The sequence below is a fragment of the Anser anser genome (assembly GCF_964211835.1).
Source record: "Anser anser genome assembly, chromosome: 14".
Taxonomy (NCBI): Eukaryota; Metazoa; Chordata; class Aves; order Anseriformes; family Anatidae; genus Anser; species Anser anser.
The window spans coordinates 15,676,983-15,686,282 of record NC_139735.1 but is presented as its reverse complement, the minus strand read 5'-3'; the positions used below and the strand labels follow the sequence as shown (position 1 = coordinate 15,686,282).

Below are 9,300 nucleotides of genomic sequence, written 5' to 3'. Positions count from 1 at the left end.
CTCGGGCACAAGATGGCGGCGGGCGCCGGGGAGCCGCGGCCGCGCCACACAATGGGGCCCGGGCAGCGCGCGGCCCCGCCCCGCCCCGCGCTGCGCGCCGGGAGCCGCAGTCCGCGGGGAGCCGCGCTCCGCCTACAGCTCCCGGCAGCCCCCGCGGCAGCCCCGCCCCGCCCCGTCACCCCACGGCCCCGCCGCCAATCGGGAGGCGCCACCGCCGCGCGGGGGGGCGGGGCGCGAGTCGCCCGAGGGAAGGCGCCGGCGGCGGGGGCGGGGCCGGCCGGCGGGGGCGGGGCCTGGAGTGAGCTCGGGGGGCGGGGCCGGGGCGGGGCCGGGACCGCTGAGGCGGCTGAGAGGCACCGAGCCGTTAGGGCTGGGAGTGCCCTCCGGGACCGCCTGGTCCAGCCGCCCCTACACCAGTGTCATCCGCTGAGCCACGTCCCTAAGCACCACGTCTGCGCTCCTTGACCACCCCCCAGGGGCTGAAAGACGAATCGCTCAGCCGCACTGAGCAAGGCATTGCTGCGCCGAACGCGCAAAAGGGCCGCGGCGATGCTTGCTTAAGCAAAAAGACTTCCCCGTTTTTACAAACATTCCTTGAGCATCTCCCTTGTCTACCTACGGAACTCATGTGGATAAAGCTGGTTCTGTGGTTACCAGCTCAGCACAACGCGACATTGTGAGCCAAAGGCGTCCGTAGCGAGGAAGACGCACAGCCTTCATCCCCACCGCCCTCAAGAGCCCACCACCACCAAACCCCGCTCATGCGCGCAGGCCGGACCGCAGGGCGGCGCAAACCCCGGAACTATTTGTAATACGCCCTCCCTCCCGTTCTTTTATGGCTGTATGTTTATCCCTAACGATGCGGAGCGCGCAAGCTAGGTGGAGCTATCCCCATGGCGCCCGGCGTGTGTGTGCGCGCAGCGCTGGATAAACATTCCTGTTTTATAACCGTCCCGAGGCTCTAGGGGCTGATTTCCCCAACTCGATTGGCACCCCAGGTGGGACCTTCCTTACAGGTCCATCGGGGTCGGTTAGGGTAGGGACCCTCCTTGGCGAGCCCCGGGGATTTCCCGGCGGAGGCCCCGTCCCTGAGCGACCACCTTGGGCTAAGGCAAGGAGCAGGCTGGTAGTGGCCCAGGTACGTATATGGGAAGGGACACCTGTAAGACCTAAAGGAGACGTCCTAGGCAAGGTAGCAGTGTTTAGTGCTTACTCCTAAGGACTGGGGTTTGACTCCCCGGGAAGTTGTGGTAAAAGGTTTATATGGCTACTTGGGAGCTCCTGGCCATAGTGGCCGGAATGGGTTGTGTGCTAGCCATACTCCTTGCCATCTGTTGTAAGAAGTCGGTGCCGTGTATATTGTGCTAATTCTGAATATTTGTGACTACTGACTGTGTTGTGTGACTGAGAGGCGGCACAGCTGCGAAGCCAGTGTGGAGGCCTCGATCTGCGGTCCCACATACTCTGCGAGGAGGCCAGCAGGAGGTGGATGAAGAGAAAGTTAATTCTATGTTATTTTTATTACTGTCGTTACTTGGTATTATTGTTATAATTTTTGGAAAATTGTATAAGTCCTCACTCATCAAAACTTATTCCAGACTGACACAAAGACAGGTGAAGGCCAAGGTCTCCCGCTGAGACTCATGGTGACTGTCACCGTGACGTTTGCAGTAAAACTTGGCCACTTCAAGAGGGACCACGTGAAGTAAAGTGGGAGCTAAGTCCAGTAAGGAGATTCCCACAAGATCTACCTTAGGGTGCATTTTGTTACATTGGCGGGAAATAGTGGGGGAACCAGGGGGAACAGTAAACAAGAAAAGTCTGGTTAAGTATTGTAATCAGTGGTGGCCCCTGTACAAATTAGAGGACAGGGAAAAGTGGCCACCAACAGGGGGAACAGCTAAGGTAACAACAGCATATTACAGCTAATGTTATTTTTGAGGTGGGAAGTATCATATGCTGACATGTTTTTCACTCTTTGAAACCATCCTGAATGGCAACGAGAATGTGGGACAGGAGTGCCCCAAGATCCCATGGCCCTAGCCCTAGAGAAGGAAAATAAGGGAGGGCTCAGATGTTGTTGTTCAGGTTGCAGCATAGGACAATGCTGCACTAATCAGGAAAAGATGAGGAGTTGACTTTGATTACTGATTTTTACGCCCCCTCCCTAAGCCAGAGAATCGGGAGATGAGCCTGAAAGGGAGGGATGCCCCTCCCGGCAGTCCCACGGCACCAAGAACCAGAAAACAACAAGGGGTAATTCAGGCTCCGCTAAGGGAAGCAGTAGGACCGGAAGGGGGACCAGTTCTTATCAAAGTACTGTTTTCCTCCTTTGACTTAGAAACTTGGAAAGGGGTGGCAAAAGGGTATCGTAATGACCCTCTGGGAGTGGCCTGCTGTGTCCAATTTCTAACCAAACAGCATGGGCCCGACTGGGGTGACATCCAATTACTATTGGACCATATGACCGAAACAGAAAAACAGTTCATTCTTAAAACGTCTCTGGATTTGGCCCAAGATAAGATGGGAGGGGGTGATGTTAAGGAACATTTTCCCTTACAGGACACCCATTGGGATCCAAACAGAATGGCTGAGCAAGGGACGTTAGATGATTATAGGGATGGGGTTGCGAAAGCAATGGAGAGGGTGATTCCGAAAGCTATAAATTGGTCAGCCCTGTATGCTGTACGGCAGGGACATAAGGAATCACCATCAGAATTCCTGGATAAATTGTGGGATACTATGAGGAGACATACTCCTCTAGACCCCAGATCCAAAGCGGGAATACAGCAGTTGGTTTCATTATTCATAGGTCAGTCAGCAACAGGTATCCTTTGGAAATTGTAGAAGATGCGACTGACAGATAGTAGGAACCTAGAGACACTTAGATGCTGTTACATCCCTAACCCCCCTTGATGATGATTTTGTCACTGATGCTGTTACATCCCTAACCCCCCTTGATGATGATTTTGTCACTGTAAAAGGGGCAGCTGGCCAGAGTGAAAAGGCATATTTCCTTAAACCCCTAAAATACACATTGGGAAAACAAGTGAGAATACACAAATTCTTGTACGTGCTGAACTCTCCAAAACCTCTGCTGAGATGGGCTTGCTAGAGCAATTGGGGGCAGAAATAAAATTTGAATCAGGAAAAAATGAGTTTAAGGTAAAAGATGACCAATTAATAGACATATTAAGTTTAGCTCTTGTCAGCGTCCCAGCTCAGACAGGGGTACCAAAGGGGATTAAAAACCAGGTTTATCCAAGGGTGTGGGCTACTGAAATGCCCAGACGAGCCCAAACCACCACCCCCTATAGTAATTAGGTTAAAGTCAGGGGTTCAGCCTGTAAGGATAAAGCACTATTCCTTAAGGATTGAAGACAGAAAGGGAATTCAACTGAGAATTGATCAATTTATCAAAACCGGGCTGCTAAAAGAATGTGAATCAGAATATAATACCCCTGTCCTGCCTGTAAAGAAACCAGATGGGAACTATCGGATTGTACAAGATTTGAGGGATGTAAATAAAATAGCTGAAGATTTGCACCCATTGGTGAGAAATTCGTACACTTTGCTCTTAAAATTAATTGATGAATTGGCTTGGTTTACCGTCTTGGATCTAAAGGACGCCTTCTTCTGCCTATCCCTTGCCTCAGACAGTCAGCCTATTTTTGCATTTGAATGGGAAAACTCTGATTAAGGAAGAAAAACACAACTAACATGGACTGTACTCTCCCAGGGGTTTAAAAATAGTCCCGCTCTTCTTGGGAATCAGCTTGCAAAAGATCTTGAACAATGGGAGCACCCACCCAGGAAAGGGGTGCTACTACAGCATGTAGACGACTTACTGATAGCCACCAGTGAAAAGGAACAATGAGAAAATTGGACAGTTAGTTTGTTGAACTTCCTCGGTCTTAATGGATATCGAGTCTCTCCACAGAAAGCCCACATTGCCTTGCAACCAGTGACCTATTTGGGATATGAAATCACTGCCGGGCTGTGAACCTGGGGAACGGCAAGGAAAGGAGCCATTTGCCAGACTCCTGAGCCATGAACAGTTAAGGAGCTCCACACGTTCTTGGTGGAAATTTTGGAGAACCAGTATCATATGGCTGCTTGGAAATGATGGAGGCTGTGTATTCGAGCCATCCAGACCTGAAAGAAGAACTGTTGGAGGATGCTGAGGACACCTGGTACACCGATGATAGCAGCTTCGTGCGACAGGGCACATGTAAAGCAGGATATGCGGTAACTACTGACCAGGTAATCGAGTCAGGAAGCCTTGATTCCAACACCTCAGCACAAAAGGCAGAAATAATAGTCTTAACCCGAGCTTTGGAACTAGCAAAAGGAAAGAAAATTAACAAATGGACAGACCGAAAATATGCTTTTGGAGTAGTGCATGCCCACAGGGCTACATGGAAAGAAAGAGGAAGTTGGCACTGCTCTGGCAGACAAAGAGGCCAAAAGGGTGGCGGAGGAAGGGGAGGCAGACATACAGTCTCTGATCCCAGACGGTAAAATCCAAACAGAATGCGAGCCTAAATATTCTAAGGAGGATCTGAAATTGATAGAGTATTTAGAAGGGAAGGTAGAAAAAGGGAAACGGGCCACCACACAGAATAAAACTGTGGTTCCCTTAGCTCTTCTATGGTCAGTAGTAATGTCTGAACATAGAAAGACCCATTGGGTTGCAGAAGCCTTGTATAAATACCTAAACCAACGGATAGTTGCATTGAATTTGTACACCACTGTTAGACAAGTAATGCAACAGTGTGAGATCTGCTTACGAAATAACCCTAAGACAGGTGTTAGGGCTCCATTAGGCCAGATAGGGAGAGGAAATTACCCTGGGCAGCAATGGCAGATTGATTTTTCAGAACTGCCAAGAAAAGGAGGGTTTTGGTATCTGTTGGTTTTGACAGACACCTTTTCGGGCTGGCCAGAAGCATTCCCTTGCAGAACAAGTAAAGCCAAGGAAGTAACTAAAATATTACTGCAGGAGATTGTACCACGGTTTGTAGTCCCAGCAGTAATATCATCAGATAGAGGAGCACACTTTATCGCCAAGATAGTACAACAGATAACAAGATTGCTGGGGATAGATAGGCAATTACATACACCATATTGACCTCAATCAAATGGTCAGGTGGAAAAGGTGAACCATTTAATCAAGCTCCAAATTGTTAAGTTAGGACAAGAGGCTGGGATGCCTTGGCCACAGGCCCTGCCATTGGTGCTTTTAAGAATCTGCACAAAACCTAGAGCAAAGGAAGGGGTAAGTCCGTTTGAAGTTTTATACGGGAGACCATATCCGGTGCAGAAGGGGGTTTCTAGTCAAGTGGGATGTGAAGTATTAACAGGGTACTTGATAAGTTTACAGAAACAACTATGAGAAGCTGAGAAGCTGGTCCTAGGGAGTAGGGCAAGGGGGCTAGATGGTCCTGTACATAACGTATTGCCTGCAGATTATGTGTACGTTAAATCCCTCTCAGATTCACCATTGGAACCTAAGTGGGAGGGCCCGTTCCAAGTGCTGCTGACTTCTCACACTGCTATCAAGATAAAAGAACAAGCTCCCCGGATTCATCACACCCGGGTTAAGAAGGCACAGAAGCCATCCTGGACAATTAAGCAAACAGGACTGCTCTGACTATCGCTCAAGAAACAGAATGATTAATGTTTTGTTTGTAGTATGGGGCTTAGGGGTTGCCAGGGCATGGGAAGGAAATTTACATTTTAACAACACCGAGGGAATGGTGAATGCCTTAAATCTATCCTCTTGCTGGACATGCACAGCCCTCCCCAGAGGGAATACGGAATCTCCCCTTTTCGGAGTTCCAGTGTCCTATGCAAATTGGAGTTGGCCATATGACAATCTAAAAAATTCTACCCTGCCTACCGGGGAAAGCCTACTCTGGAGGGTGGGGGAATCCTGCCCTCCAGGACAGCAACTAAGCGAACTTCCAAATGGGGAGACCCTTTGTTGGGGCTTCTCATCCCCCTTACCAGCTAGAGGAACCCCGGTGCCATCTTACACTTGCGGAAACAATAGCATTCATTCTCTTAAATTTGAGTTACAGGAACTGGGGAAAACAATATTTATACAAAGGAAGAATGACACTGCCCCAAGAGTGGGACACTTTAAATTAAGTGCTCTTAATGGAGCAACCATATGCAGCAAGGATACCCAGTCAAACTCTTCAGGATGTCCGGCACCAATCATGGCAGGACTACTACTCAATTACTCCTATAGTTGTGTACCGGATGGATTATGGTGGTTATGTGGGGATGGCCATGCCAGAAAATCCTTGCCAGACCACTGGGATGGGACCTGTACCTTGGGGTATGTTATTCCTCAGAGCAGAGTGTTTAATCAGACAAGGCCACCAGCAGGATTATTACGGACATTGTGGAAAAGGACTAAACGCCACCTTCCATCCCACTAGTCGATAGGCCAATGGGTTATCACAGCTTTGTGCATTGGCTCATTCCGTCTCCGGGAGTGAGTGTATTAGAAAAGGCATTAGTAAATATTTCTGCCACATTGGAGAAAAAAGACAATTTTACCATAGACGCACTGAGAGCATTACAGGTTGAAGTGAGCTCTCTAAGTACTGTAGTACTGCAAAATCAAATGGCATTAGACTTGCTGACGGCCAAAGAAGGCGGAGTGTGCACTGTAATCAAAGTTGCTGCTCATACATAAAACAAGACAAAAGAATCGAGACAGATCTTGAGAAAGTTTGGGAACAATCAAAACACTTCCATCTAGCATCGATGGATGATACCATGTGGGTTTTTACAGAAATTTGGGATAAGCTTACCAGGTAGTTACCTAATTTTAGGATCAAGCAGCTTTCCCTCGCTTGCATTGCTATGTTATTTCTTGGGATTTTTATATTCTGTATTTTATGCTGTTTCCTTTTCCTATGTCATCAAACCGGGCGTAGCTACGAGGAATGGAAGAAGCACAGGCTGAGGCAAAGGCTAGAAGAAGGGAAGTATTTTCTAGACAGAAACGGGATAATCTGTCAAGGAGCTGCTAGATTAAAAAGAAAAGGGGGAATTGAGAGAAAGAAAGACTAATTGATGTACTTGTAGTGAGGGGCCCAGAACTGAACACAGCACTCGAGGTGCAGCCTCACCAGAGCAGAGCACAGGGGAACCATCACCTCCCTGCTCCTGCTGGCCGCACTACTCCTGATGCAAGCCAGGATGCCACTGGCCTAAGAAGCCTCCTACGTGGGGAGGGCACGGGGGTGTGCTTTATTAGTAAATAAAGATGGGAGCTCAAAAATGTTGTGCTGTCTTTTTCTGAGAGGGGCTGGAAGTGCTCACACAACTTTAGGATGTTGTTCCACTTGTTTGCTGGGGCCTGGACCCCAAAAGCTCCTGCTCATCATGAGGAAGGCTTTGTGCCAAGGCTGCCACTGCATGCCCCGCTGCCAGCAGTGGACCTGGCTAGGACTTGCGTGCTGCTAACAACTTAAAAGTTTTACATCAAAAACTCGGAGCAGGCATCCATTTCCTCCTTCTGTGATAGAATGCCACACAGTTACATCAGTTACTCAGATCTAAGATGGCTCTAAGAGCTGTGGTCCAGAAGGAGGATTTGGCTTTTGGCTCCTTCTTGAAAGCTGAAGTTTCCCATCGATGTGCCTGGAGCTGCACCAGCAGAACCGTTTGCTGAAGCAACCCTTGGCAAAACGATCTAAGACTAGATCAGCTTCCTGGACAAGAGCTGTGCTCGCTGTTACTGTGTGGCAACAGGAACTACCACCTCCTCATCCTCTGCTCTCCACACATGCCAAAAAAAATCCTTTTACCACCTTAGCTTAGTCCTGGTCACAAGCACCTTCTCCAGGGGAGGATTTTTTTTTTTTTAACAACCCTATTAAAGAAAGATTGCAGATGTAGACCTGCCCTCAGTTCCTGCTTGCTAGGGCCAGGCGGAGCTTTATTCCACCTGCTGACAACCTCTTTGTGCACTATAAGGAAGCCGAGTTGCCTTGCTAAGGGTTCTGCGATCTGCTTTGAGCACCTGGTATTTTGTTAGGTCTCATTCTAAAACATGTCATAGAAGGATATATATCTCTCTATATGTATTTACACACACACACACACACACACATATGTGTATATATATATATGTAAAATGAAGCTAAAGTTCTCCTGTGGATACAATTGCCCATTTATCACGTTTCATTTCTCAAATGTCTGCATCTGAAAAAATTACTCAAGCCTTTTTAATGTTTACTTCTTGCTCTTTAGAGGAAGTTACAAATGTATAAACAAAGCTGCATAGATCGTGTCTTCCTGTAAATTGTATGTAATTGTGGAAAGTCCACTGGGGTGTTCTGGGGAAATTTTGATGTGGCTTTGCAGTTTTCCGTTGCGCTATAACTTGCAACTGAAATGTTAAACACAGACATTTACATGTGTGTTAGGGAATACAAAAATTTAGCTGCTACCTGGAAGCGAATTGTGCCCTTTCAGAAATACACACTCTGATTGTAAGATACAGGCTTTAATTTCCTGCCTGTACCAGACCATGCAGTGTGGAATGTTTTGTGTAAAGTGATCTATGCAGTGTCTCACTGGCATCTCTGGAAGGGTTGGGAAAAACAGATCTGCAATGAGATTTTTCAGTACCTTAATCCTGAGATATTTTATTTTTCCAGGGCTTGCACTCTTGACTATGTTTCCTACATACCTTTTAACTTTAACAGAAATGATCTACTGTCTCTGGGATGTGTCAGTAATAAACATACACATACAACCTCGAACATCAAAAAAAGAAAAGTCTACAGACTGACAGATGCCCAATTCCTGCTGTCTTGTAAGAGGCAGAAAACACCCAGACCCAGCCTTGTGCTGAGGAAATGAACATTTATAATTCTCTATTTCCAGCACTGCAGACTCAGTGATAGATTTCCTAGTTTTTGTCTCTGACTTCAAATAAAAAAAAATATTTCTGCATGGGTTTCTGAGAAGCAAGTTCTGAATATATATGCATAGGAATATCATGGGTGACCACTTTAAGGTATTTTATGTAGCAAACCCTCTTAATTTGTTTTCCCGTGTAAAAAATGGGAATAAGTAAAGGGCTCTGTGATAATTAATAAACCGAGAGCTGTTCAATTAAAAACAAGATCAAAAAATCTGAAAGTTTGGTTTAAGAATTGCTTCACAAGAACACAAAATACTTTGTCTAAACATCATCAACTGTGACAGGATATATGAAAAAACAAGCCAAGCTCCACTCGCAGCTATCTTTGTCTGTCTCAGAGTAGAGGT

At 47.2% G+C, this 9,300-nt stretch overlaps 1 long non-coding RNA gene across 1 annotated transcript; it reads left to right on the top strand.

The window, feature by feature from the left end:
* Nucleotides 1-278: 278 nt before the first annotated feature.
* LOC310881251 lies at nt 279-7,300 on the top strand. Its single transcript, XR_014572274.1, has 2 exons — nt 279-1,138; nt 5,496-7,300. It is a non-coding gene; the product is annotated as an uncharacterized lncRNA (long non-coding RNA).
* Nucleotides 7,301-9,300: the final 2,000 nt, after the last annotated feature.